Consider the following 9,553-nt stretch of genomic DNA (forward strand, 5'->3'; position numbering starts at 1 on the left):
GTGTCCAACTCTTTGCGACCCAGTGGACTGTAACCCGCCAGGCTCCCCGTCCATGGAATTTTCCAGGTAAGAATACTGGAGTGTGTAGCCATTCCCTTCTCCAGGGGATCTTCCCAACCCAGGGATCTAATGAAATCTGGGTCTCCCGCATTATGGGCAGATTCTTTACCGTCTGAGCCACTAGGGAAGCACAAAATATGTAGATGGAGGTACTGGGGATTGAACCCAGGGCCTCATGCATGCTAAGCATGCGCTCTACCACTGAGCTATACCCCCAGCTGTTTCTCCAGTGTCAGGTATTAATATTAAATCCAGTGCACTATCTGGTGGCCAGTGGGAGAACAGCAGGATTGTATTTATTTAAGTTGTTGTAGACACTGTTATGGTAGCCCTAACAAATAGATGGGGAAACAGTGTCAGACTTTATTTTTGGGGACTCCAAAATCACCGCAGATGGTGATTGCAGCCATGAAATTAAAAGATGCTTACTCCTTGGAAGGAAAGTTAAGACCAACCTAGATAGCATTTTCAAAAGCAGAGACATTACTTTGCCAACAAAGGTTCGTCTAGTCAAGGCTATGGTTTTTCCAGTGGTCATGTATGGATGTGAGAGTTGGACTGTGAAGAAAGCTGAGCGCCGAAGAATTGATGCTTTGGAACTGTGGTGCTGGAGAAGACTCCTGAGAGTCCCTTGGACTGCAAGGAGATCCAACCAGTCCATCCTAAAGGAGATCAGTCCTGGGTATTCTTTGGAAGGACTGATGCTAAAGCTGAAACTCCAATACTTTGGCCACCTTATGTGAAGAGTTGACTCATTGGAAAAGACTGATGCTGGGAGGGATTGGGGGCAGGAGGAGAAGGGGACGACAGAGGATGAGATGGCTGGATGGCATCACTGACTCGATGGACGTGAGTTTGAGTGAACTCCGGGAGATGGTGATGGACAGGGAGGCCTGGCGTGCTGCAGTTCACGGGGTCGCAAAGAGTAGGACACGACTGAGTGACTGAACTGAATAATACAACAGGCTCGTTCCTGGTAATTTTAGACTGATTGGGCCAGAACCCCTGATTGCTTTGACCAACAGAGTATGACAGAAGTGGCATTATGCCAGTCCAGGATCTAGCTTTTAAGAGGACAAGCAGTTTCATCTTGATCTCTTGAAGACTTGAGCCGCTATGTAAGAAAAGCAACTACCATACGAGCTCCCCAAGTGGCGCTAGTGGTAAAGAATCTGCCTGCCAATGCAGGAGATGCCGGAGACTCGAGTTCCATCGCTGGGTTGGGAAGATGTCCTGGAGAAGAAAACGGCAACCAACTCCAGTATTCTCGCCTGAGAAATCCCAGGGACAGAGGAGCCTGGCGGGCTTACAGTTCACGGGGTCACAAAGCGTCAGACACCACTGAGCTCACACAGGTACACACATAAGGGCATCCTGCTGTGACAAAGCCCTGGAGAATGAAAGGTCCAGACCTGTGAAGGAAGAATTTGTGTGCTTTGCCTCCTATCATACATTTATGTGGGTAAATGTAAAATTAAGTTTGAGCATTTTCAGGGTTTTTGTAACAGCTTAATTGGTATGTAATTCACATGCCATAAAACTCACCCTTTTAAAGTGTACTACTCAGTGGCTTGAGCTATATTCCCTGAGCTGCACAACCACCAGCACCATCAATTTTAGAGCATTTTTCATCACCCGAGAACAGAATTACTGAAGTATTCAAACAAAAACTTGTATATCTATGTTCACTGTAGCCTTATTCATGATGGCCAAAAGGTAGTAACAGCCCAAAGGGCCTTCAACAGATAAATAAATAAAGTATGGCAGGAGACTTACCTGGTGGTCCAGTGGCTAAGACTCTGGGCTCCCAAAGCAGGAGGCCTGGGTTCCATCCCTGGTCAGGGAACTAGATCCTACATGCTGCAACTAAAAGATCCTATATGCCACAACTAAGGCCAAGTGCAGCCAAATAAATATTTTTTAAAAATCCAAAGTTCAGCGTATCCATAGAATGGAACACTGTGGTTATTTAGTCGCTAAGTCGTGTCCGACTCTTTATGGCACCACAGACTGTATCCTACATTGCAGGCAGATTCTTTACCACTGAGCCACCAGGGAAGCCTACAATGGAATATTATTCAGCCATAAAAAGGAATGAAGGGCTGATATGCGCTACTTCTTTTTGCCCTCACCATCCTTCCTGGCTCTTGCTTTTCTGACCCTATGGACACCTTGCTAGTAAATCTCCTGCATTAAATGTTCTCTGTTCAAAAGACTTAGAGGAGCTTCTGTTGAGAAGCTGCAGCGCCACAGAGCTCAGTTTCTGTGTGTGTATTTCTATTGCGCACATAACACAGCTGGAAAGGGAGTGAGATGAAGAGCGGTTATTATGACAATGCCTCAACCAGAGAAGAATGCTAGGGAAATGGAGCTTTTTCTCGACCTCTCCTCAGTCAGGCTGATCCGGGACAAAATCCCTTGTTCAGGAGTGTTTAGGGGACAGAGGTGAAAGAGAGGTGTGCGTTAGTCTGTGGGCCACTGAGACTATGGGCAGAAGAAGGGAACTCAATGTTTTAGCCTGCTTAGGCTTCTGTGACAAAATACCCTCAATTGGGTGGCTTTAGCAACGGACATATATTTTCTCACACTTCTGGAGGCTGAGAAGTCCAAGATCAAGGTGCTGCTTTTTTCTGTGATGTCAACCCAAGAGATTCAGAACCAGCTCTTTAACATGCAAGTACCCAACTATTAACCAAGGGAGTGTGAAAAAGTGATTTGAAATTTTTAATAAAAATAATGTTTAAAATGTAAAAAAGAGGTAAAGATGTCCTTTCTCCCCTGCAGCTAGCTGCATACAGAGATGCTGTTTTGCATAATAAACCATCTAAAGAATCCATCCCATAAGGAAGCAAACTAAGAATACCCATCTGGTTTTCCTGTGCAACCCTGGAGGCTGGGTTCCTGTCACCAACCTGGTCTGTTCATTTAAGACTGTCCTTGAAGGATAAGTTGAACAAAAGAGTCTTTGAGAGTCTCCTAAAAATTGTTGCCATGTCTTGAGAAAAATAACCTCCGGGAGAAACCTGCAGTTCTGATTGGTTGTCTTCCTTAATCATTTGTTGCCATGGTGATAACATCATCGCTATTATTAAAAGGAATAAATACTTGTCGGTTTTCTTTTTCCATCAGAGGAGGATGGTTGGCACTTTTCTTCTACAAATATAGTGAATATAAAAGCCCGTGACTCTGCCAGATTTCTTAATTTTAAGAAAGACATTGAGAGTCCTGTCTCATTTAAGAGAGCCAAAGCGCTCGGCCGCGTGCAGTCAGATCTGCGCAAACAGGGCTAGCTATGGTCACCGCAATGGCGATGAGCTGTAATTCTAACTTCATCAGAGCGCCCGCTGCTGGGAAATGAGAGAACAACAGGGCTGACCCGGCTAGAAGAACCCCTCCCCTCCTTTCTTCTCTGGACCTCTCACCACCACCACCTACCGGGTCAGACTCGCGGTGGAGGACAGAGCGAGGACGAGGATCCCTGGAGATTCTGCAGAGGGTGGAGGGAATACCCCCTCCTCCCTCAGCACACACTATGGACACCTACTGTATGCCAGGTATTGTGTTAAGCCTTCCACACTGCTGCTGCTGCTGCTGCGACCCCATAGACGGTAGCCCACCAGGCTCCCCCGTCCCTGGGATTCTCCAGGCAAGAACACTGGAGTGGGTTGCCATTTCCTTCTCCAATGCATGAAAGTGAAAAGTGAAAGTGAAGTCACTCAGTCGTGTCCGACTCTTAGCGACCCCATGGACTGCAGCCCACCAGGCTCGTCCGTCCATGGGATTTTCGAGAACAACTTGAAAGTGTGTGGCATTTTTATGAGCTAGCTTTGGAATTACATAACATCACTTCCACTTTATTAGTCAAGGCAGTCACCAAGGCTCTCTCAGTTCCCGAGGAAGGAGACACAGACTCACTCTTGATGCAGGAGTAGCAAGGTTCTAGAAGCCTTGTTGCAGCCATAGATGGTTTTTGCAGCCATTTCCAGAGAAGAAAATCTGTCATACTCTTGAAGGCAGCCTAAGGCAGAGTGAAATCTCCCCCTTGATCTCTCCTTGCCCCTCCCTAGGAGGAGGGGACATTTTACTGGGGGGAAGATGGGAAGCTGAAGAGTCTGCCTAGCTTTGGTCTTGAACCCCTAAGAATCCAAGAACTTAAGAATTGTTTTGAGGACAAAAGGTGTCATTTGGGGAGAGGGTATCTCTTTGGGAGAATATTTAAGGATTCATGGGCTAGATCTGCCTTTTATTGAATAGCTTATCAAAGACCTCTAGATAACTCCATGGATAATTCCAGAAGCAGAATAGCACCAAAGTCAAGATCCTGGAAAAGACCCTGATGCTGGGAAAGATTGAGGGCAAGAGGAGAAAGGGGCGACAGAGGATGAGATGGTTGGATGGCATCACTGACTCGATAGACATGAGTTTAAGCAAACTCAGGGAGATGATGAGGGACAGGGAGGCCTGGTGTCCTGCAGTCCACGGAGTCTCAAAGAGTCGGACGTGACTTAGCGGCTGAACAACAACAAGATCCCAGCCTTTGGGGCCAGGCAGGCCAGTGTCCAAACCCAAGCTTTGCCACTATCTATGTATCCCTGGTCCATGGTAACCTCACTTGCCTAATTTTAAAAATGGGAATCAAAAGAATATCCAATAGGGACCTGGGGAAGACTGAGGTGCCAGGCGTATGGATCATAGTGGGATCTGGAGGAAGAACCAGCATTGGCGTTGCTGGCGGGTGCTTCAGGTCCGCCCTGGCCAACGTCTGTTTCCATCAGCGCCAGAGCTGCTCCCAGCCCCTGGGGGGCCCAAGCTGATGCAACTGTGCCATCCAGGTTCAAGGTCCCTGGATGACAAGTTCCCCATCAGAACTGCCCACAAGCTGGGATGCTCACCATATGAATGGAATAAAACAACGACATTTGCCGCAAGGTGAGACAATGAGTTCACAGAGTACAAAGCCACCCCCTCCGGAAATTTTATGTCTGTGACACTTTTGCCAGGAAAGAAAAGAAGGTGGCAGAAATGTGTGCAAATGGTCCTGTGCCCTGCCGTCTAGTGGTTACAGACATGGATGTGGATCCCTGGGGGCATCTTTGCTGAATATAGTACCCATCATTTATGTCCTGGGAGAGGGTTAACGGAGGGATGGAGATTAGGCTGTCCTACAATTCTGGGGTGAAAAAAATGATGAGGGTTTACAATTTATATATGATTCATATAAAGAGAGAAAGGCACTCATCGCAGCCATGCCTTTGAAGAGTTCCGTACTTGTGAGGCTTCCCTGGTGGCTCAGATGATAAAGAGTCTGCCTACAATGCAGGAGACCCAGGTTCAATCCCTGGGCTGAGAAGATTCCCCTGGAGAAGAGAATGGCAACCCATTCCAGTATTCTTGCCTGGAGAATCCCACGGCCAGAGGAGCCTGGCAGGCTACAGGCCATGGGGTCGCATAGAGCTGGACTCGACTGAAGTGACTTAACACGCATCCACATGTATGTTTGGGGATCTCCTCGTTTAGACTGGATAGTTTAGATCCCATCTTTTAGGCTGGTTCTTGAATAGCAATCTGTAGGGGGAAAATGAAGTCATCCAAAGCGAGCAAGTGGAGGTTTGGTGAGAACTGGTATTCACACAGTGTTGGAGTATTTCCCTATGGATTAGTTATTAATTACAAAGGGAGAAAGAGTAACTTTACAGTGAGAAACATCATGGGCAGCAATGGGACACAACGCATTCTCTACCTCCTGATAAAAGGCACGGAGGACACAGAATGACTTTTATGACAATTTCTCTGCTTTAAAAGTCTATAACCTGAATCTGGTTGTGAGAAAACATCTGACCAACCCAAACTGACAGTCTACAGAATAACTGACATGAAACCTTCAAAACTGTCAATGTCGTAAAACACAAAGAAAGATCGAGGAACTGTTCCAAACGAAGCGATATGATAACTAAATAGACTATGTCATCCTGACTGGTAAAATAAAGGTTTAAAACAAATCTTTTTTTCTTTGCTATAAAGGTCAGTTTTTGAACAACTGAAGAACTTTGATAAAGGTCTGTAGATTAGATTATTGTATCACTGCTGAATTTCCTGATTTTGATCATTGTACTATGGTTGCATTGGAGAAGGCAATGGCAACCCACTCCAGTACTCTTGCCTGGAAAATTCCATGGATGGAGGAGCCTGGTAGGCTACAATCCATGGGGTCGCGCAAAGCGTCGGTTGAAAAGAGTCAGACATGACTAAGCAGCTAACACACACACACACACACTGTAATTGCATAAGCAAATATCTTTGTTCTTAGGAAATTCACATTTAAGCATTTAGAGGTAATCTGACATGAGGCCTGCAACCTATTATCAAATGATCCAGAAAATATATAAATAAACATATCCATGGATAATACTGATTCTTGGTTGCTCATTTTAACGTGTCTGAATGCAGGCTTCCTCTTCAACCAATGTCAGTCAGGCAGCAGTCAACCTGCAGATGTCATTGGCTCTCTGCATACCTCTAACCTTGGGCATGGGTGACAGTGACTTGGAAGAAAATCCTGGAGACAAAAACAGAGCATCCTTTAAGACAGGTTGCATCATGATGGCACAGACAATGATGTCTTGGGACTTTCTTGGTGATCCAGCAGTTAAGACTCTGAGCTTCCAATGCAGGTGGCACGCTTCCATCCCTGGTTAGGGAACTAAGATCCCACATGTTGCACAGTGGGGCCAAAAAGCAAAAAGAAAGAAAGAACAATATCTTGAGCAGCAATAGCCCTGAGCAAAAAAGTAAATCTGTAGTAACCTAGAAATAATGCAGAGAACAAACTGATAATAGAATCAACCTCAATAGGAGGCTTCCCTGGTGGCTCAGACAGTAAAGAAGCTACCTGCAGTGTGACAGACCTGGGTTTGATCCCTGGGTTGGGAAGATCCTCTGGAGAAGGGAATGCCAATCCACTGCAGTAATCTTGCCTGGAGAATTCCATGGACAGAGGAGCCTGGCGGGCTACGGTCTACGAGATGGCAGAGTCAGACATGACTAAGCAACTAACACTTTCAATAGGAGGCTGGATTCAAGATCACCTTTTGTGTGTGTGTGTGTGTAATAAAGTTTTATTAAAGTATAAAGGAGATAGAGAAAGCTTCTGACATAGACATCAGAAGGGGGTAGAAAGAGTACCCGCTTGCTAATGTTAGCAATGGAGTTATATACTCTCCAATGAATCCAAAGAACGTCTGGAGATTGTAAAGAGCTCACCAGACCTACTCCCATAATTTACATTTTAAGATAACAGAATTAGGCAGAAGGTTTAATCCAGAGACTGCCTTCAGGCAGGATACATTATTGTTATATAATCCTTATAACATCCGCTGGATCATGGAAAAAGTAAGAGAGTTCCAGAAAAACATCTATTTCTGCTTTATTAACTATGCCAAAGCCTTTGACTGTGTGGATCACAATAAACTGTGGAAAATTCCGAAAGAGATGGGAATACCAGACCACCTGACCTGCCTCTTGAGAAATCTGTATGCAGATCAGGAGGCAACAGTTAGAACTGGACATGGAACAACAGACTGGTTCCAAATAGGAAAAGGAGTATGTCAAGGCTGTATATTGTCACCCTGCTTATTTAACTTATATGCAGAGTACCTCATGAGAAACGCTGGACTGGAAGAAACACAAGCTGGAATCAAGATTGCCAGGAGAAATGTCAATAACCTCAGATATGCAGATGACACCACCCTTATGGCAGAAAGTGAAGAGGAACTCAAAAGCCTCTTGATGAAAGTGAAAGAGGAGAGTGAAAAAGTTGGCTTAAAGCTCAACATTCAGAAAACGAAGATCATGGCATCTGGTCCCATCACTTCATGGCAAATAGATGGGGAAACAGTGGAAACAGTGTCAGACTTTATTTTGGGGGGGCTCCAAAACCACTGCAGATGGTGACTGCAGCCATGAAATTAAAAGACGCTTACTCCTTGGAAGAAAGGTTATGAGCAACCTAGATAGTATATTCAAAAGCAGAGCCATTACTTTGCTGACCAAGGTCCGTCTAGTCAAGGCTATGGTTTTTCCAGTAGTCATGTATGGATGTGAGAGTTGGACTGTGAAGAAGGCTGAGCACAGAAGAATTGATGCTTTTGAACTGTGGTGTTGGAGAAGACTCCTGAGAGTCCCTTGGACTGCAAGGAGATCCAACCAGTCCATTCTAAAGGAGATCAACCCTGGGATTTCTTTGGAAGGAATGATGCTGAAACTGAAGCTCCAGTACTTTGGCCACCTCATGTGAAGAGTTGACTCATTGGAAAAGACTCTGATGCTGGGAGGGATTGGGGGCAGGAGGAGAAGGGGACGACCGAGGATGAGATGGCTGGATGGCATCAGGGACTCGATGGATGTGAGTCTGAGTGAACTCCGGGAGATGGTGATGGACAGGGAGGCCTGGAGTGCTGCAGTTCATGGGGTCGCAAAGAGTCGGACATGACTGAGCGACTGAACTGAACTGAATCCTTGTAAAGACCAGACCTACTCCCATAATTTACATTTAAAGGTAACAGAATTAGCCAGAAGGTTTAATCCAGAGACTGTCCTTAGGTAGGATACAGAATTCCAGACCCCTCTCTTCTTGGGGACCCCTAGACTTCTTATCAACCTGTCTAGGAAATTACTCTCTCATTCCCCCCTTTACTTTTAGGAGAATTATGTTGCCAAGGAAAAGGGGTGTCATTTTCATTCCATAACTACTTCCTGCTATTTAGGGGCATAGCCCCTAAATTGTTGAGGCAACATATTCTCCTAACCCTCATATTGAGGGTCTCTGATCCAGGGCCCCAAGTAATAGTTGGAGGGGGCTGTGGCACTCGTAGGAGCTTGGACAACCATTTGTAACTTAAAAGTTTTTAGACAGTTAGAAAAGCCCATTATACAGTTACAGACGTAAGGCAAAATAGTCATTAAATCAAGTTAAAATGAAAAGTCACATTATGTCCGTAGTTACATCAGTCCATCTTAAGGTTGTTAGATGTCATCAGTTTAAGACGAGGCATCACATGTGATTGTTGTTGAAGGTATTTGCAGACTTGGAGAAAGTCTTTTCCCTGAAGTGGAGATGTCCACCATAGGAAGCCTTCCACTGATGAAGAGGGGAGTGCTCCGCAGACCCAGCAGTTAGACCGATTATGAAATGCTGCATAGGAGTGAGCCCAGGACAGGAAGGCATTGTCTTGAGGATCAAACAGCAGACTCAAAAAGATTTTTGGAGTCAGCAGAAGTAGGCTCTCATAGATTATCAGGCTCATCTTGTCCTGAAGAATCCCAGATGAGCCCCCAAGATGAAAGGTTGTTGCTGAATCACGCAAAGATGCGGGGATCCTTGGCCTCTGGAGGAGAAGAATTCAATCCGGGGTCAGAGACGAGGCTTGATCACTCAGAGCTTCTGCGTAATAAAGTTTTACTAAAGTATAAAGGAGACAGAGAAAGCTTCTGACAT

General features: G+C 45.5%; 1 non-coding gene across 1 annotated transcript; it reads right to left on the bottom strand.

Annotated features, from left to right (window-relative positions):
• Nucleotides 1-204: 204 nt before the first annotated feature.
• Nucleotides 205-276, bottom strand: TRNAA-AGC (transfer RNA alanine (anticodon AGC)). Its single transcript has one exon. It is a non-coding gene; the product is annotated as a tRNA-Ala (tRNA).
• Between the last annotated feature and the right edge of the window lie 9,277 nt (nucleotides 277-9,553).

Source organism: Ovis canadensis, chromosome 14 (genome assembly GCF_042477335.2).
Source record: "Ovis canadensis isolate MfBH-ARS-UI-01 breed Bighorn chromosome 14, ARS-UI_OviCan_v2, whole genome shotgun sequence".
NCBI classification, from domain to species: domain Eukaryota; kingdom Metazoa; phylum Chordata; class Mammalia; order Artiodactyla; family Bovidae; genus Ovis; species Ovis canadensis.